The 20,988-nt window shown below is 44.8% G+C and overlaps 1 protein-coding gene across 6 annotated transcripts in view; it reads left to right on the top strand.

Moving 5' to 3' along the window:
* Positions 1 to 9,725: 9,725 nt before the first annotated feature.
* Positions 9,726 to 20,988, top strand: part of adgrl1a (adhesion G protein-coupled receptor L1a) — a 294,832-nt gene continuing 283,569 nt past the window's right edge. For 5 of the 6 annotated variants that reach the window (XM_039772479.1, XM_039772478.1, XM_039772481.1 and 2 more), the window contains exon 1: positions 9,726 to 11,370. The gene's annotated coding sequence lies outside the window, so the exon portion shown is untranslated. The remainder of the gene's footprint in view (positions 11,371 to 20,988) is intronic. The other variant, XM_039772475.1, reaches the window with a different exon arrangement.

Below are 20,988 nucleotides of genomic sequence, written 5' to 3'. Positions count from 1 at the left end.
TAATTTGCCGTTGCTTGTGTTTAAGTTTCAAAGTCCCTGCTATGTTACCTGAACCACCAGAAAGCAAAGCCACCTGCCAGTCCTCGCCAAGAGGTGCCCTCCTCAGCCCTTTAAACTGCAGGGTCTCCTGCTGTTCCTGGTGGTTCGTTTCCAATGCGCTCCTGGAGGTTGGTGACTTCTTGTGTTTTGGTTGTTTTTTTCTTCGTTTGTCCATTTAGATTTCTCTGTTTTTTGGCCTCTGTGTTCAGTGTTTTAATTTCTGGATTGGGACTTGTGTCCACCTTGGATTGCCTTGTGTTTTCAGGTAACTCCATTTTGCAGTTGTGCTCAACGGAGCCTCTTTGTGTGAAGTATAAATCTTTTTTTATTTTTTTTGAATGTTTTGAGGTTTATCTATGTCTCCCTCTAGTGGGCATTATTAGAAGTGCTTTTTACGTGATTCCTAGACACGCCTAAGAAAGGTAGAAATGTAGACCTCCACATTAAGGCGCCCTGTCCAGGTTTTGCTCCTGCCTTGTGTCCAATGCTCGTTGGGATGGGCTCCAGCACCCCCATAACCCTGTTCAGGACTAGGCAGGTTAGACAATGACGGACTGACCTCAGCGTTAACATTTAGTGCACCATGTAATGCACATGTCTCTGTTATGTGGCATTCGTAAAGGCAATGTGAATGATTAGGATGCACCACCTGTTGGAATGACAGATACAATGCTTTAACGCTATTCGGTTTGAGATTCATAAAAGCAGAAAGAATGTTTGTGATGTGCCATCTGCTAGAATGATAAATGCAACGCATTTCATTACTACAAATAGTTGTTGGATTGGCAAATACAGTGTGCATTTTATTACTAAAAATGTTTAATGCACCATCTGTTGGATTGACGCACAGACACCTTATTCTTTTATTAAGGAGAATGCTACATTGCAATGCATTTGTCTCTGTTATATGCCATTTGGTCTGGCATTAGTTAAAGCAGCATTAATGTTTGTGATGCACCTTCTGTTGGAAAGACAAATGCAATGAGTTTTATTACTACAAATGTCTGTCGTGTGCCACCTGTTGGAATGATAGAGATAAAGACACACAGACATGTATCCTTTTCTTAAGGTGGAAATTGTACATTTTGATAAAGTTACTCCGATGTGAATTCGTTACGTTACAGTGGCACAGTGGTATTGTTTTCAGCCACAGGTTCTAGTTATGTTAATCTTACATGCTGTAACACAGACATTATTTCATCGTGCTGTTCTTTTCATTCATTTCTACTTTTGATGTCAATGAAAACATTTGCAGTTTTCCACTAAATAAATAAATAAATCTCCAACGTTAAACGTTTTCTTCCCGATTTCCAGAGGTGAACCAGTGGAGCCATAGCACTCCTCCAGAGGACGCGGCTACTTCAGAAAGTCTTTTCTTTTACGTGTGTGTTTTGCTTTGCTGCAGCCCTTTCATTTAAGATAGATAGATAGATAGATAGATAGATACTTTATTTGCTCCGTCTTCAAGCAACACGCAGCACCCCAGAATGACAAAGAGAAACCAGAAATGTTGAGATTCTACGAAGTGTATTAGAAATCTAAAACCCAAAATATTTCAGACCCCCTCCTCAGGACTTCATTGAAAGCCCCGCCGTTCCAGCCTGGAATCTTCTTTGGTTTGACTTCCCACACCTACGCTCGGGGACTTCCTGCCATCTTGTCGGCAGATCCTCTCGAGTTCCATCCGGTTGGTGGAGATCATTGGTGCAGAGTTACTTTTCAAGTCTCTGGAGATGTTGGTGCCTCGGTGCCACGGCCCACCTGCCAAGTCGTTCTGCCTGCCTAAGATAAAGTCATCCCTGATGGAGGATCGCAGGCATTCATCGGATTAACGTTATTTCAGCTGTGCAACGGCCAAAAGGGGGAGGCAGCTTGATGGCCGAGGTCTCCAGGACCTCCAGGACCAAATCCTCGACACTGTGCCATCTCTGCGCTCTCCAGGCAGTTCCTTTGAGCTCCTGGCTTGGGTTCTGCTCACTCAGGTGTGCCTTTCTTCATCCGTCCAGTCACCTGAATTGACCTCCTTAAGGTGGACTCCAGACAAGAAGTGCAAACATCTGAACGAGATGCACCTGAGCCACCTTTCAAATGTCGGGTATTTTATGAACATTTTAAAGAGTCAGGCCCCATTGTAGGCCTCTGCAGGTCAGCCAGCCGCCAGTGGTAGTTGGGCGCTGGCTGCCTAGGGGTGGGCACTATTTGGGCAGGCTAGTGATGGTCAAAGTCAGTTCTGTGGAAGCCTTACTCACTTTTTCACCATGTCAGTGTCTCGTATTCACAACACATTGTCTGTCAAATTATATGAATGTGAATAAATAAGCAATGTTTGTTCGGATTCAGCGGGCGGATTGGAAAATGGATGGATGGATGTTTGTGAGACAGAGCCATGTTCAGTCCCACCGGGTTCGTCAATTCTTAATTAACTAACAGCTCCGATATATCGACACAAACGTCCCCAGGGAGTCAATTCACTTCTTGGTCATCCACAGGTCTCTCTACATGACAAGATTTTTTGTTTTTTGACAATCTGAGTGATTTTTTTTTTTCCTTTTCCTTCCTTGCAAAGCTGTGTTTTCAGTGTAGAAATCGTTTTCACATAACAGCTGGGGTCCGCCATCCCGCTTCCCCTCTCATTTTAAACTTTTCTGTCACTTCAGTGGCACCGAACGCTGCTGAGTTGCACTGCTTTCGGACTTGCTCTAGTAAGCCCAACTCCTGGAACTGACACAGCGTGACCCTGAGCCTCCACATTGTAATTAACAGCAGAGGAGCCATTAAACCGCATGAATCATGTGACTCTAAACAACCGTCATGTCTGCCAGCCTTAAAACGTGCATAGTAAGAAACCGGCAGCGTTTTATTATCCTTTTGTTTTGTTTCTGACCTTTACAAAGCTTGACAGTTGTGATTTAAAAGACAACAACGGAAGAGATATTTGGAATTGACGTAACCTGCCATAGTTCAGGGTGTGCATAAGAAATGTCGAGACTTACCCACTGAGGTAGAAGCACATCCTCAACAAGAAGAGACGTGTCAGGTATCTGAAATCTTAACATGTCTCCTTCTCAAAATGGCTAAACATTGTCAAGTGGAATGGCAATTTGTATTCTGCCACCCTCTGAGAGCACAGCAGAGGGCGCAAGTGAGAAATCAAAAATCTATCCTGCCAACTATACCATGAATGAATGAATGAATGAATTAATATCTATCTATCTATAATTATATAGCGTCTTCCTATCGATTAATCATATAGTGGAAGACCACTTAAGGGCTCTGGTGATGGTAAGTGCCCACTGAGCCAGGGTTTGGCGTTGTCTTCTGATGCCTTCTCTCCTCTTCCCTGAGCCTAATGGATGATTGGCGGCCGTTCCACCACTGATGTCATTTTCACTACCCACCCTCCTGGACCCGCCCCTTCCTGCCTGGAACTCATATGACCTGAGGTTTGGCCATTTTGAGTTCAGTTCAGTTGTGAGCTCTCGTCTGAAAGGGTGTCATCTGTTACTTCTTGCATGTTTGTCATGGTCTTCTTATTTCAGTTATAAGGGGTCACCAGGGTGGTGTCTCAACACGTTGCTTTGTCTCCTCTTCACAGTGTCTTTCTTTCTGTCATTCGGTCTCTCTGACTGCCTTTTTCTTAATTTTCCTCCACATTTGTTTGTTTCTTGGTTCACGCGTGGCGGGCTGTCTGTGGCTCCGATTGCAGCACCGTGACTAATGTGTTGTTGTTGGTGGTTTTCTTTTTTTTTTTCTCTCTCTATTTTTCTGCTCAGAACATCCTGTTCCTCTTTTTCCCCACACACCACCACTGGTATCCTCATGACACATGCAGCGACGTGTGCTCTTTTCACATCTTGAATGACAGTTGGGGACAAAAGGCACCGTGAATCACATCGTTTTCAGATGCTGTACAGTTTGCTTTATTGTGCCGGGTACCTAGCAAAAGTGTCTGCTGTGAAAGGTGAGCCATGTAGTGTGATGAAAGGAATCGCACAATTCACAAATCAGTAAATGAAAACTCACTCGTAGAGTGCTGTTTAGAGTTCAGTTTCTTTACAACATCATAACTGGAAGACATCGGCAGTCAATTCACCCATCTGTAACGTAGTAAAGTCTGGAAACCGTGTGTGTGTGTGTGTAAAAGTATGTGTGTAAGTGTGTGTATGTGCTTGTGAATGTGTGTGTATGTGTATGTAAAAGTATGTGTGTGTGTGTTTATGTATGTGTATGTGCGTGTGTGTAAGTGTGTGTATGTGTTTGTTTGTGTATGTATGCATGTGTGTGTGTGTGTAAAAGTATGTGTATGTATGCATGTGTGTGTGTTTGTGTGTGTGTATGTGCGTGTGAATGTGTGCGTGTGCACGCATGTGTGTGTGTTTGTGTGTGTGTATATATGCATGTGTGTGTAAAAGTATGTGTATGTATGCATGTGTGTGTTTTTGCGTGTGTGGATGTGCGCACACGCGTGCATTTGTGTGCACATGTGTGTAAGTGTGTGTGCTTGTGAGTGTGTGTGTGTGTAAGTGTGTGTATGTGTTTGTTTGTGTATGTATGCATGTGTGTGTGTGTGTGTGTGCATGTGTTTGTATGTGTATGCGTGTGTGTGTGTGTGTGTGTGTGCACATGTATATGCATGTGTGTGCGTGTTTGCTATCTGCGCAGACGTCCTATGGACACACAGATGATTGTGACTCGAGTGACATTTAACTTGACCAAGTAGGGAGAGCAGTTCATTGGCACGGTGGCGCATTTGTACAAATTGCTTTTTGTTTTACTTTTCAAATACACAGAACGAAGGGCTATTCAAAAATCAATTCCTAATTCCTCAAGTTTGTTGCATTGCAATATTCCCCGCTGACAGACAATTATCTCCTTCAGAGGAATAAAAGACTTCTTTAACTGAATGTGCTGTCAGGCCGACCGGGGCATTTGGCATAATGACATAAGGGGGTGGTTCGATGGCATTGTGCTGCGCTGAAGTAATCGGGCGTCCTTCGACTTATGGAAATCCACATATGACTATTAAAGACTTCATTTATAATGCCACCTCAAACTCGGAGGCATCAGGCGTCTCGGGCCGCGCTGACAGGGGGGTGAGATAAAGAAAGAAAGAGTCAGGTATTGATCTGCCGAGCCGCTAGATTATTGCTCTGTCCGTTTGGGGAACTTTATTCAATAAGAAATTCAACAGTGCCAATGACAATTATTATTGTTTAACACAAATAGGAACTGAAAACTTTACCTCTTACATATGCAGGTGCAGTTAGATACGGATACATGAAGGACGCTATATAATAGATAGATGTATACGAAAGGCACTATAAAATAGATAGATGGGCACTAAAAATAATTAAGCTTTAGACTGATTCATTTAATAGACTGGCACTATGCCCAGGGTTGGCTCCTGCTTTGCAATCAAAGGTGCCAGTGTAGGCTTGAATGGGACTGAACCTCTTTGAGAGTCGCGTCAGAGCAGTAGAGCACTTACAGCACGTTCTCTATATGCCCATCAACATACACTCACCGGCCACTTTATTAGGTACACCTTGGTAGTACCCGGTTGGACCCCCTTTTGCCTTCAGAACTGCGGTAATGGCGTTGATTCAACAAGGTGCTGGAAACATTCCTCAGGGATTGTAGTCCACGTTGATATGGCAGCATCGCACAGTTGCTGCAGATTTGTGCATCAGCTGCCCATCCAGGATGCCAATCTCCCGTTCTACTGCATCCCAAAGGTGCTCTACTGGACTGAAACCTGCTGACTGTGGAGGCCATTCGAGTGCAGTGAACGCCTTGTCTTGTTTGAGATGATCCGAGCTTTGTGACATGACGTGTTATCCTACTGGAAGGAGCCAACAGAAGATGATGGGATGGGCACGGTCAGTAACAATACTCAGATAGGCTGTGCCATTTAAATGATGCTCAGTTGGCACTAAAGGACCCAAAGTGTGGCAAGAAAATATCAACCACGCCATCACACAACCTCCAGCAGCCTGAAGTGCCGATAGGCAGGATGCATCTCTGCTTTCATGGTGTTGGCCCGACCACCCAAATGTCGCAGAAGAACTTGAGACTCAGCAGACCAGTTGACATTTGTCCAGTCTTCTATTGTTCAGTTTTGGTGAGCCCCATGTGTGACTTGTGGCCTCAGTTGCCTGTTCTTAGTTGACAGGAGTGTCATCTGCTGCTGTAGCCCACCTGCTTCAAGGCTCAACGTGTTGTGTGTTCAGAGCTGCTCTTCTGTGTACCTCAGTTGTAGCGAGTGCTAATTTGTGTTCCTGTTGCCTTTCTATCAGATGAGACCAGTCTGGCCATCTCCTCTGACCTCGGGCATCAACAAGGCATGTTCACCAGGCAGAGACCTGCTGTTCACTGGATGTTTCCCTGTTTTCAGACCAGACAGACAGACAGACAGATAGATAGATGGCATTTTCTGGCAGGATTAGATAGCGTAGTTAGCAGGATCAGATAGATAGATAGATAGATGTGAAAGGAATTATATAACAATTAATAAAGAAATGACATCCCTCTTAGCACCCTTTTTTAAAGGTGTCCATCACCGTGCCCCTCACATTGCCCACAGCATTACAAGAAGTGTGCCAACCAAGATATCTTCCAAAGATCAGACACCCCAACCACTGCGCCACCAAAGAGCTTCTCAGCCAGCCTGTGGCCTCCACTGCAGAGATGGACAAAGTCTTCTCCAAACACTCACGTGGCTGTATGAGCGTACTGGTCTTGGACCTCCTTCTACAGCTCACCTATACTGTATGGAGCCAAGGATGGAGGAGATGAAGCAATGGAATTAGTCACTTCCTGCCGGACTGGTGGCTTTGCCAGGCACTCCCACCCTGTCAGACAGTCTGTGGTCACCCTCTCTGGTCCAGACCCCCTGGGTGCCACAGTATTCACAGATGCTGCAAGTTCTCCCTTATGTTTCTGAGACCAGCCAGAACGAGGTCCTTTGGGTGTGATGAATGATTTGCCACCCACCACCTTGTGACAGCCACTTGACGGTCATTCTTTAATCACAGGCCTTAGAATGAAGGTTCTTTAATGGCCCTTCACTGGCTTGTGTGGTTCTTCATAGCTCCATTGCTTGACAATGAACCAGTTCATCCTTGGAAAGTTTCTTTGCATGTGAAACTGGCCTCTTGGACTTAGAAAATGTGAACAAAACAGAAACTTTGATTGTCTAGTAGGTGAGCCAGCAGGATAAAACCGATGAAGGAAACCTGAAGCAGTCATTCAAAAATCACAAGCCCACTGGTATTTCACAAATCGAATGCCATCTGTTCATTGATATTTATGGAACCTCTTACACTTCTTGAAGGGTCTTCATGTGGATGTTTCCCTATGACGTTGTTCAGGTTGGCCCCTTTATTTTTAGAAGTGTAGAGACCTTCCTAACTCCTGAAATGAAAGTGTTTGGACTCTCTTAACATTAAATAGAAAATTGGCTTCACTTGATGGCTTCTCCAGGTCACCGGGTACAGCTGCCACTAACCTGTGTCACCAGTAGGTGTTACGCTTTGAGCACTGAGCCCACCATCTCCAGCAAAGAGAAACTCCCAATGGCTATGACGGAGCAGTCAGCAGCCCAATCGCTCCTCTCGGCTCCACTGAAATGACACCAAGAGTGACTTCACCAGGATGAGAGTTTCAAGTGATCCCAATACTCCTAGAGAGATGTCCAAAGAGTATGACAAACACTGCCCGCCATTCAAGAATGCTGATCTGGCATTCACCCCAGCAGCCGTATCACCAAAGAGCTGCTCTGCCCCACTGTGACCTCCTTGGCAGAGATTAACTCGGCTCCTCCAAACGCTGAAGTGACCAGATGAGCCTACTGGTCGAGGAGCTCCTTCTACTACACAACAAGAGTATTTAGAGATGGGGGCAGCCACCCCAAGTCTCGCCAACATTAGGCTGGGTGACGTCCTGCTTGTCCTTCCAGAGGTGTTGAAAGATTTGCCACAACCTCCTGAGAACCACTTGAGGGTCATTCCTGTATCATAGTCCTTCTACACACGTTGGCCTTCTTACCCCCAACAGCCTTTGTTTCAGGTTGGACCCTCTAAACCCTGAATAGAAAACCTGTCTTTAAGCTGATGGCTTCTCCTGATATGTCAAGTGAACGTTGAAGTTTGAGCACCAAGTCCAGCATCTCCAACAAGGAGAAAAACTCTCAGTTGACGTGAAGGGTATGTGGGCAGACAACAGCCAGAGCATTCATGTAAGCTCCACTGAAGGGCTCCCTGCGTGCCCCCCAAAAACCAGTGTCTGGAGCACACAAGACTTGAGTTACCAAAATGGCGCCCCTCATTGTCCATACCGTGACAGGTGAATTTAGAACCCCTGAGTTACTTAAACCGCGATCCACAGCATCTGGAGCATGTGCCCCTAACTTTCATAAAGGGCACCCGTCGGGTGGTGGCACCCTAGGTGACCACCTACGTCACTTAATGAATCGACCAGCTCTGACTGTCACACTTGACCCATGCAGTTAAGAGTTTGAGATTATCTCCAAACTTCTAGAGAGAGAGAGAGACCCCAAAGCAGGAAACGCACCACCCACCCATCAAGATGTCTCACTATTTCATCTGAATCTCTGAACCACAATAGTGGGCTCGTTTTTTTCTGAGCACCAGCCAGTTGAGGAGTGCTGGGTTAACAAACGAGGTGGATGTGTGACCTGTGGCTCCATAGCCGGGGGCTTCACCCCTTCACATCCATTCAGGGCTGATGGCATCCCAGAGATTCAGTCACTTGTTCTGTTTATTAAAGCAGCAGCAGCAGCAGGAGCAGCAGCAGCGGCTGTAATTCATCATCAGCTGCTAATGAAGAGCTACTCAGGACATCTTCAGTGATCTTAATTTTTTATTTTGGTGTCATCTTCACGATTACCATTTTCCCTTGTCGTCCGCCGCCGCCAATAAATAACTCGCCTCGGCTTCTTCTCCTTCTTCTGCACGCCGCCTGTTTGTCACCTTTTAACCTCGCGCTTGCCACTACAGATGTCGCCTTCCCCGTTTCCTATACAATTTTCTCCACGGACATTTACGGCCGCTCTCATTATCGCCCAGACTCCCGCACACTTCAGATCCATCAGTGTTTTTCATTCTTCTGGGCACGCTTCCATGGCCCCGTGTCACTTTAACTGCGTCTGTTATTCTCTGATGAGGCGTGCAAATGCTTGCTGGGCACTCATTTCCTCGCGCTTCTGTTTTCTAATCTCTTTTAGCCGATCGCTTTTCCGTGTTTCTTTTTTTTTTTTCTCCTGCCTAAAGTTTTCCATTTTTCTTGCAGTGCATCTCCGGGTGACCAGCGCCGCTGCGCCTTTCCACACACATTCATTTCCACACGCTGACTATTTTACACACACCGAAATTTTAATTCGACGCATGCCTCTCGCCGCTCCATTTCACATGTCCGTCCTGGATCGTTTCGAACGCGTTCTCTCTGCGGCCTCAGCCTTGTTGATTGCCCTCCGTGGTCCCAGGCGCGCACGGAATCCATAAGAATGGAGGAACGCGGCTCCTCTTACGCAATGGGCGCAAGCCCGTCGCAGCTCCTGATCCGGCGTGCACGCGCTCCGGTCCGCGGCTTGCGTACAACGCCAGACTCCCGTCTCCCGGCGCTGCGCACAGCGGAGTGGAGTTGGGGGGGAGGGGGCGTTCAGCGAGAGGCTTCAATTTTCCATCATTACAACTCCGCGCTGGGTTTTAGGAGGGATCGCATCCTCTGCTCGTTCTCTGTGTGTACACACACAGGTTACACCGCACGGGGATAAAGCAGGCGCAATCGAATGGTGACCGGGGTACGTCAGGAGGAATAACCCCCCCACACACACACCCCCACCTCCCCGACACGCAGCAGCAGCAGCACCAACAGCACCTCAGTACGTGCGTGCCGATTGGAGACGAGAGACGCACGACGGACGGATTTTTTTGAGATAAACGTTTCCATTCGCGTTGGTGTTTCCTAACGGTTTCTAAAAGGAGATGCGGGAATATGTAGGCAGACGCCTTCAGGGACCCACTCTCGGCTTTGGGCTCGAATTGTTGTCTGTCCTCCGAAGCGAATGTCATCTCTCCTTCCAGCCCCACTGCATATAATCGACTAGGCAGAGGACTATGAAGATATCCACCGCTCGCGAGTCAAAGGATCCGCATCGATTATCAAGATAAAGCGGGACGACACGTTAGTGACAGAATTCCATGGAAATACAGCTCACCGGCGGATTATATCCCATTCTGTTTCTTCTACTTCTTTTGTTTTGAAATAACCCAACGATGCGGGAGGAAAGAATGCAGTGATCGCAAAGGAGAGAGAGGGACGTGTGTGTTTTTTGTTATTTTTTTATTTATTTGATTGTTTTTTTGATTGTTTTTTTTTTCCTACAGAATGTCTCCTTTCTGCCTTCCTTGTGTTTCTGTCTGCCATAGCGCGCCTGTGATTTGAAACGGGGCTTCTTGAATCGCTGCCCTCGTTTCTGTGAGAATCCTGGCATATTTGCCTCCTGTTCACGTTCACCCACCGATATTTTGTCTGTCAACAGATCTTCGCCGTTGTCACTGGAGCCTGCAGGATTCCTAATCGTTTTGGGGTCGGCTGAAGGGATGCTATTTTCTGTGGCCATCTCTGCGGAATGGAATATTCGGCACGTCTGGTGCCCCCGTCCTACGCTGGCCAAGCCACGGTGCGGGCACGCTCTTTGAATTCTTCCTGAAAGCGTCTCCATCCATCGACTCCTCCTGCTCCCGTTTGCTAATTGCCTTCTGCATGTCCTCTTTCTTCAGCAACACGCACCGCTGTGCCCCGGCACCTTGGGAGAGCCGCGAGTAAAAGAGGATGCTCCGGCTGCTAAATCTAAAATAAGAAGCGCCATAAACATCACCTTATTGACTGCGGACGAAAATATCGGTGTAAAAGAGCGACGTCCAGGGAAGGGGAAGGCACCAGGCAGCGTGTGTGCATTTTGCACTACTTTTCAAATTGATGACACATTTTTTTGGCCATCGCACGCCTCTTATTTTTATTCTCATTTTTGAGCAATTGTTGCCTGGTGAGCGCGTTTCTCTTGCTGTTTTTCCACGCGCATTCACACCGTGAGAGGAGCGACGGCTGGCTCAACGTCTGGAAGAGCTCCATTTCCAATGCGTTTTTAATGTTTATGAATCTGCTCGAAGGGGCGAAAAACGGAGAAAACAGTGGGGGGAAAAGGAAAAAAAAAATCTCACACGCACACACAGGAGAGAGCGAAAGAAGGAAGAATGAATGAGAAGCAGTGAGACAGGAGCACGGAGGAGGGAGATCGGAGTCAACAAGGTAGGAGGCAGGCTTCTTCATAATGGATTTGCAATGTGCTCTCTTTTTTATTATCATGGATACGTTTAATCTGCTGGAGTGAGACTCGTAGAGTCGCGGCGAGCGCGCACTCCACTCGGGGGGCTTGTGTGGAATCAGTGCGCCTGTCCGGCCGTCTGTCAGTCTTGGGGTTTGGCTTGCGTTGGCGCACACCGTCTCGGGCTTTTGCCGGCAGCAGACAATCGTGGACGTTCGTTTCGTTCCGAGCAGGAGAGACGGCGCTGGCCGTGCGCGTCCACAGCGAGACACTCGGATTTATTTATTTTATTTTTTTACACTTGGAGTTGTGCGTTGATTGCTTGATGATCTGTTTGACCGATCGATTTTCAATGGCTGACTTGGGGTCTATACACTGATATCGGGGATGGGGTGGTCGTCAGCCAAAACACACAGCTGACAGCATCCGCCTCCGTGCACACAGCGGCCCCGCATATTTTTTTTTTTTCTTTCCTTGGGGTTGCGGCATCTCCAGCCGCAGCTTTGCGCTCTGAATTGCCGGCTCGAGTGACAGGAGAGCTTTTATTAACGAGCGGGTAATGGACTCTGATGATGAGCTATTCAGGCGGCGCTGCGAATCCACACTGGGTTCCAATGCATTGCAGCTGGCCCCCAGCAGTAAGCTTTGAAAAAAAAAAAAAAAACATAATAATAATAAAGAGGACTGGCACAGTATATAATGGGGGTCGCATCACCCCGCCTGCTCCTCCCCACCTCACCTTCACCAACACCAAATCGCCTCCATAGCCAACCTATGAGAAATCATCGCGCCACCCGCATTCACACACACGCGCACGCACACACCTGCTACTGGAGCCAAAGCTGCCAACAGCCTTAATCTCTCGCCGAGGTTTTCTGCTCACGTCCGCTCTTTCACGTCCCTCATTTTAAACAGCGCGCATCCTCTCCAGCGGCGCAAATGTGCGCTCCGTTCCCTGAGATGCTCTCCGCTCCCTCGGGCGGCTTACCGTCCATTGCGGACAAACGAGGCGGCGCGTTCAAGACGGCCTGCCTGACTGACTGCCCGAGGGACCCCGCCGTGGACAGAAACTGAAACGTGTCCGCTAACGTCGCCCCGCTCCCCAGTCGGTCCTCCTGTTCACATGTCGTTGATTTCTGATGTTAAGGCGACTGCTGAGGACATCTGCCCAGGTGTGTCTCATGCCCTGCACGGCACCCCAGTTTATTATTCGGGGTTGGGGAGGCAGAAGCCTTGTCCACTTAAGGGTTCTTTTACATCTTTTATTTATTTTGTAGTTAACTTGTGGGCAGGAAGCACATTTATGTAAGCAATGCAATACAAAAACGTAGACTTGGACGTACAATGTATTCCTGTTCATGCAGTACCCCCACGGAAAAGAACACATCTGGCATTTTCTTTTCAGTCTGCTGGTGTTAACGTTTCGATTACTCACCCCGAGTCGATGGTGATTCATATTTCTGTGTTTTATGATGTCAGTTAAACGTTACCTTGAATACCTCTCTGAAAAGGACACGAATCAATGGAAGCCAGTCGGCCAAGAATTCAGGCAACCGAATGGACCGCCATAGTCCGCCCTTGAAATCATAAAGTCACAGGTTGTTATTATTATAATTATCATCATCATCATCATCATCATCATCATTATTATTACTTCCCTTACTGTGCTGCTTTGTTTTCTTCTTAGCAGTCTGTCTGTTTTCTTAACAGTTCAATTCCTTCCCATAGAAAATCAATAAGCATATGCGCTTGTCGTGTTACACCGAAGCATATTTTCTTAATTGATTTATGTTGCTATGTTCGACGTTTCTGAAGTCATTTTGCCATTTTTAAAATAATACTTACGTCTTTCTTTCTTTCTTTCGAATGCATCGCCGTATTTCTCTTAGCTTGTTGTAGCCGAATGTGTCACATGCACAAAACAGTCAGTTCACACAATTAAGGGCGATGAACCAAATTTGATTTCTTGTACTTAGCAACATGTGTCGTTTTTTCCAGTAACTTTAAAATGATGCATACAGTAAGGTGTGAAGTGATAGATTTATGATGAGAGATAATGATTGGTAAAGTTTATTAAAGCTGTTATAATAAACATATTAACATTCATAATGCATTAAGAGATGTGGGCTATCTTAATTTAAATGACATTAATCCATCCTTCCCTTTACTTATCCATCCATCCTTTCATTTTCAAACCCAATTGATTTCGGGGTAGCTGGAGCCTTTCCGAGAACGCGCCGGGGGCAATGCAGGAACAAACCCTGGCAGGGGCGCCAACTGATAGCAGGGATGTTATACCTGATAGGCCAAAGCATTTTTAAATGGAATGATAATATTAAGGACCCAGTAGTAATCCCGTATTTATGAACGCAGAGTTCTTAAATTTATATTTATTTGTGAATAACGAGATATATATATATATATATATATATATATATATATATATATATATATATATATTTGTTTGTGTGTATGAGTGAGTGAGTGAGAAAAACGTTTTTAGACAGATCAATCATTTTTAAGACCCCATTAAGTAATCCCGTATTTATGTGATTTATTTTATGTAAATGATGTAGCGTTTTTCATAGGTCTCACCATTACAAAGTCGTTTTTAATAGGCCAGAATGTCACAAATCAAATAGAACGAAAATTGACCAATGGAAACCCCGAATTTGATTAATGAAATACATTTTTGGTTATTTAAATGTTACTGCTGTATGTACTATTTTTTTAATGCTATATGTAAACATATTTTAAGAATGCACTACCAGCAGTATGGCGTATAGTGATTAAGGCATAGGCCAGCAAACCTTGCGACTGGTGGGTTCAAACCCCACTACTGCCAGTTTGTGACACTTCACCTGCCTGTGTTCCAATAGAAAATAAATAAAACAAAAGAAATGCGACCAATTGTTAGATGAAGGTGTCAGGTAAATGACAGCGCAGCTTTTGCGTTATCAGTGAAAGCTTCACGCGATGGCAACTCAGAATAAGGGCCTAAAGCAGTCAGCTTGCAGCTTTTCTTTCTTTCTTTCTTTCTTTCTTACTAAGCACTTCCAATAAAACTGAAGGCCATTTTGTTCTTACACTCATTGTTGATTATCGTGTCTTTTCATTCTCGCCTCTGGATCTGTGCAGTCTGTATCTTGATTATCTTTTCTCAGAATTAGTTTAGCTTTTTTTTCCTCTGTCTTTCTTTCTTTCTTTTTCAGCCAGTAGAAATCATTTGTAAGGATGCTCATGATTCGATCAATTCATACCTCAGCGCCGTTACTTCATTACTAAATTCTTAAATACATTTTTTTTTCATGACTTCCACAAAATGGAAGTGTTTAATTCCTGGACCGATTTCACGAATGGCCCCAATATCATACAAGTACTCCTTACACAGGTCCCGAGAAGACGTCGCCAGGTCTTTAAAATAAGGAGCTGGTCAAGGGTCCTTTCAGCCTCTCCCACCATTGCCGGGCACCCACAATGAAATACAAAGGTGCCAAAGCGGTTCATTCAGAGCGATGCCACGCACACGAAGGTTCCAGAAAGCGCCACATGCAGTATTTACACCCGTAACCTTCCATTAACAAGCACGACTAGCTGACGGTAGATTTGTAAAATGTCAATGGCTTCCTGATTGGGGAAAAAAGGACCAATAACGTAGGCGGATTTCTTGATTCCTCATGCTAGGTCGCCTAATTGAAAGATTTTAATTTAGTCCGCATAATAGTAGCCTTTCCAAAGTTTTTAAAACTAATGTCACATGCAGAGGACTTTTCTCAGAATGAATCGGGTCTTTTTTTTTCAAGCTATGGTTGGCAGTCGAGGGCCATTTTAGGTCCGTTATTTTGGAGGCAGTCGCTCGCTCACTCGCTTGGTCTCCCGTGTTATAACACCTCGCACTTCTACGGGTGTCGTGACGCTCATCTGTTTCCACTTATTTCTGAGCCCCTTTCATTCCCCTTTCGTGTCGCTGTAGTTATTTTTGAACGTTGTGCACCTCTTTACCTTTTTTGGTAACTCGTTGGCCTTATGTACACCCCTTGTGTATTTTAAGGACTTCTTCTTTTTCATTGATGAGCTCAGTTACGCTCCGGTTTTGCTAACCTGGAGTAACAAGTTAAAGGTGCTAATGGAAACGCGCGTCACTCTCCAGACTTCATTCGTGACTCCTGTCGTGCGTCTGCGTGACCCAAAGAGCGCCACAAGAAGGACGGGAGAGGCCGTCACGTGGGTCGGTCCAGTCCGCTCTAGTGCGCCGTCAGAGCTGCTGGCCAATGAGCGCCGGTCGTCCACATCTCCGTGGCCGGCGGCGGACGCCTCTTTCATACTTGAGCGAGTCTCTTCTTTCCCAGCTTTTCTCCGTTTGCCCGGTGTCTTAAAAGCCGTTTTCCCCAGCGGCACGTCTCCATAAAACCACGACACAATAGAAGTCTCTGCATGTCCGGCACGTCGGCATTTTGTCCTTTGTTATCCGTGGCGTGCGCAGCTTTCTTGCTCTTGAAGTGCATTGCGGATCCCAAGGGCTCAACGAGGAGCACATTTCCAGCTCCTGATCCAGAGGTCCAGCAGGGCTGCAGCGTGCACCATCCGTCAGAGACCCCTCGGGTTTTGCTCAGGCCTGCCTGGCCACGAGCCGTTCATTAACAGGTTTACTGCGGCAAGGCGTGATGACGTCCGTGCCAGCCTGGTATTCACTAAAGTCTCTTTTAACAGCTCGAGTTCCCATGGATCCAGTCGGCTCGTTTGTTTTATTGAAGGGGGTCTTCATGATAAAGACATCCAAAAGAACCTTTATGGTCCTTTATGGTCCCCGTCCTTTGACGAGGAGATGTTTCCGTGTTCAGTTGCCGTTTTCAGTTCTAAATGATGCCATCGGAGTCCATAGGAGCTGGCAGAGAACGGCCACGTCCGAGTGGCATGGCGGATTAACACGAAAGAGCAGTTCTGGCTTATCGTACATGAAGAGCAGACTTCATCAGAATCGCAAAACGTTAACCGAGGAGGTAAATAAATAAATAAATAAATAAAGCACAGAAAATCCCAATTAGCGGCCGGCCATCTCGAAGTGAACGTGTCATTGAGCTGGCACGAATCGCACTTATTTTCTTTATTTTCTGACGAATCCAGTTGGACCATTTTGGTCTGCGCATTTCCATCTACATATCACAAAATGTAGGAATGGAAGGCATTTGTGAATATCCATAATGGACATTCAGAGAATATCTATGTCCGTAAAATCAGGGCAGCCTCTAATAAACAGAGCGCCTACAACCATCGACCAGCCTGCGCATTCAGCAGCAGTGCACCACCCGTCCATTTCTGAGCCCACCTACCACAGTTCACACAACCAGTGAAGCATCTGCCAGCATCTGGCAGCGTGTCATGAAAATCAGATGCCCGACCTGGCAAGGACTACCAGTCCAACACTCAGGACACACTCAGGCCAGCCAGTTGTGGCCTGTGAGATTTGGTGGCAACCATCATGGAGGACTATCAGACTATGAATAGAAGATACAGTGGCTGACCCAGGGTTCAAGAAGGATAATGCCTTGAGTCAATACAATCAGAAATACTAATAATAAAGACCAGCAGAGTTCGCACCCGGGGTGCAGCCTGAGTGGAGTTTGTATGTCCTCCCTGTATCCTCACTCTGACTTCTTTTGTTTTCTAGCACAGTCCAAAGACATGCAGGTGATGTGGGCTGGTGACTCTCAATTAGCCCCTTGTGTGTGTGTGTGCCCTGCAATGGACTGGCATCCCATTGAGGTGTTGTTCCAGCCTTGTGCCCGATGTTTCCTGGGTTAGGCACCAGCTCTCCTGCAGCCCTGCTCAGGATAAGGCAGGTTTGGAACATGGGTGGATGGCTGGATAGATGAGGAGAAGAAGAAGAAGAATGGTCCATCTAACACAACATTGGCCGACTTTACTCATCAGTACATTTAGGAATCAGAGTTTGTGAGCAGCACCCAACACTGCTGACCCACTTTAAGTGTTGACATTGTGACTCTTTATTACATGTTATGGGTGACGTGGGTGATGCTGACGTCACTGCCCTTGACTGATGCCACCCTGAATGAATTAAGTAATAACTTTAGGATAGCAGCATACCAATCGGCATATTCTCTACATCTACTTAAGCAAAGGATTTGTATTCTTGTCACTAATCTTCTCCTTCCTTTCTTTTTGTTTTTAAAGCTTTTCTTCATTTTAGGACTAAATGGTGGGCTTGAGGCGTTTCTAAAATGCAACTATTTCCTTTTTAACTGTAATGCAAATTTGTCATCAAAATGTAATCAGATTTCAATTCATTTTCAGTAACCTTGCTGATTATCATGACAAAGAAAATTGAAAACTGAACATCCTATGATTCAAGATAGGAAGACCACCCAGATAACCGTCTACAAGTGCCTGCATGCTAAAGCCGCACGAGCCCCCGTCATTCAACAGTAGCATCATGTAATTAGTGCATAAATAATACAAATTTCAAATCAAATAAATAATGTGCTTCATCCAAGATAGTGAGATGTTATTCAAGGTTTGCAGGGTCCTCACTGTCACATACATTGTCACTTACATGTGCTCATCAACACGTCCCCACTCTACTGTGACAGGAAAAGTGAAAAGAACTACAGATGGCTGTAAAAGGCACCACATACGTAACTGAAGAATACATAGATCAAGAGAAGTGACAGGCACCGCAACCGTCACAGGTAGATATTAAAGAAAGGCGCTATATACTAGATATAAAAGGCACTATATGAGATAAATGTATAATTATGAAAGGCACTATATAATAGGTGTGAAAGGCACTTTATTCAATAGACAGAAATGAAAGACACTATATAAGAGAGATAATCACATTGATATGTGGCGCTTTTCTCGCTACTCAAAGCACTTTACACAGACTGAGGGGTGACCACTTCAACAAGCACCCACCTGGATGATGTGACAGCAGCCATTTTTGCTCCTGTATGCCCACCAGACATTAGCTATTAGGTGTTGAAGGGGAGAGAGACGGACAGAAATATAAAACTGATGGAGAGACGGATAGGCTTAAAATTAAGAATGAAATCTGAGACAAAATGCATTCTATTATTATTATTATTATTTATTATTTCCTTTACCATGCAATGAGTTTTATGTAAAAATGACTGTCAATAAAAAAAACTCGTGAGACTTGCTTATAAGTTGTCACAAATGTTTAAATGAATCTGAAGACATGTCATTTATGTCATTTATATATATTTAATCTTCATCTCCTGTCTTTTTTTTTTTTCATATTTTTATTTAATGATCTAATTATAAATACAAGATGGGAGACGCTGTCCCGAAGGAAGCAACCTCTGAAAAGGATTTAGGGATTTATGTTGACCCATCATTTTCATTATCTAAACAATTTAAAAGGCAGAGAAAACGTTAGGTTCCATCATAAAAACTGTTGAACGTCACAGTCGGACTGTGTAGCGCACTCGTGGGGTCGCATCTGGAGTGTCCTGCGCACCCTCGTGCCCACCACAATGCAAGAAAGACACCGCAGCACCTGAAGCGGTGCAGAGGCGAGCAGCCAGGTGCATCTTGGGAGTGAACGGGGCGTGGCCTAGCGTGACAGGTGTAGCCTGAGCAGAGGAGACCTCATCCAGGTGTGCGTTGATTAAGTCGGTCCAGCAGCATACTAAACGGTCACGTACGTCCTCGAGGACATCGGTGGAACTGAAGGGGGCGTGCGATTAGGACTGACGCCGCAGGGTATCTTTCTTTATTCTAAGAGGTGTGGGAAACTGAAACAAACTACTGAGACGTGGGGTTGAAGAAGAAACCTTTAAGAAGGATCAGGAGGAGATATTGGGGCACGAGAGCTGTCAGCTAAAGAAACAAGCGACGAATGGCCTGAATGGTCTCGTCTTACCTCAGCGTTTTTCAACCTTTAAGTATTTGCGACTTGAGATTTCATAACAGTTTTAATTGCGCCCCCAACATCTTTTTGAAATGTAGATGTATATTTTATTATTCCTACTTAACTTTTATCGACATTTATCTAACTCTATATTTATTGTTCTAGTATCAGATTGTAGTTTAAGTTCATTTGTTTTGTTTCAATAGATGTATTCTTCATATTTTTGATTCTTGTTTTCTTTTTTTTTTCACATCTTCGCGCCCGCCTAGGGGGCCCGCCCCACAGGTGGAGGACCACCTTACCTTCTTATTAAATGACATGTACGGTAGTTGAGAGAACGCGCCTAACAGCAAGACGTGATTAGTGAGCGAGCAGAACAACCAAACCTTCAAACATATTAAAACGTATTGTAAAAAAAAAAAATCAATGGTCAGTGAAACTGGTGATCTCTTCTTTTACACTGTAAAGACATAAAGACATTTACCGTAAATAAACTGGCAGCTGCGGTTGGCAGAGTTTGACTGTACAAATAAGGTGACAATATGTTTAGGTTTATACGGTATAACTTCATACTAAATAACTGTTTTTTCTTTATAACACATTACAATAGAAGTGAACGTTTAACTACAGAACAATGCAAATATCGTAAGTTCGGTGTTACTGAAACAGAGCTTAAGCGTTTTACATTTTACAGTTGCTCTCCTTTTATTTAATGGTTTTACACTGTAAAAGTAGCGGCCATTTCTTCAGTGTAACCGCAATGTATCAGTAAACGGCGTATTTTGAAGGTAGACAACTATCGATTTTACAGAACTAAAAAATAATGAAATGTATCGCGTAAGACAGCGTTTCTCAACCTTCAAGTATTTGCCACCCGAGTGTTCATGACAGTTTTAATCGCGAGCCCCTAACTTTTCTTTTTGAAAGGAGCCCACTAATACCAATTTGCTCTTTTTAAATTAATGATATATCATACATGCATATTTTATTACACCTACTTAACATTTATCGACATTAATAGCTCTATTATCAGTATCTATAACTCTAGTATCCGAATATAGTTTAAGTTAATTTGTTTTGTTTCAATAGATGTATTTATCATATTTTTGATTCTTGTTTTCTGTTTTTCACATCTTCGCGCCCCCCTTTTTGTTACTTAGCGCCCCCCTAGGACGGCCCGCCCCACAGTTTGAGAACCACTAATGTAAGATACACCTACAGGTAGTTTTCAGTATTGAACATAAGGTGACTTTTCTTTATTTTTCAGAAAAGGTATTTTCATTTCGTCATTCAAAGTATACCGTTGAATTTACGGACATTTTTTGCAGTGCACTCCACTGCTTTAGTGATTTTTGAGACTGAGCAGGTGAAATGATTTCTCTTTAAGGTCAGTGAAAACAGTTCAGAGTCTGCAAATTCCGCAAGAACTTGGAAGAACTCAGAGCCACACACACTGGTGACACCGTCGGCCATCGCGACTTCACAACAAGATCTGTTTTACTCCCATTGCAATTTGAGAGAAATCAATCTAGTTTACTTGTCATGTAAGAAACAGAAACACGCGCTCACGTCGATCCATTATACGCAAAGTGCTTAGCCTGCTATACGACATGCGAATGGCAAATACGAAATGATACACAATAAAAAAAAAAATATGACACAGTGTATGAAATTATGTTGCGGTTGTAGAGAATGTCAACATCACAGAAAG

Source organism: Polypterus senegalus, chromosome 12 (assembly GCF_016835505.1).
Source record: "Polypterus senegalus isolate Bchr_013 chromosome 12, ASM1683550v1, whole genome shotgun sequence".
NCBI lineage: Eukaryota > Metazoa > Chordata > Cladistia > Polypteriformes > Polypteridae > Polypterus > Polypterus senegalus.
Note: the sequence above shows the minus strand (reverse complement) of the source record. Positions and strands in the feature narration are given on the sequence as shown.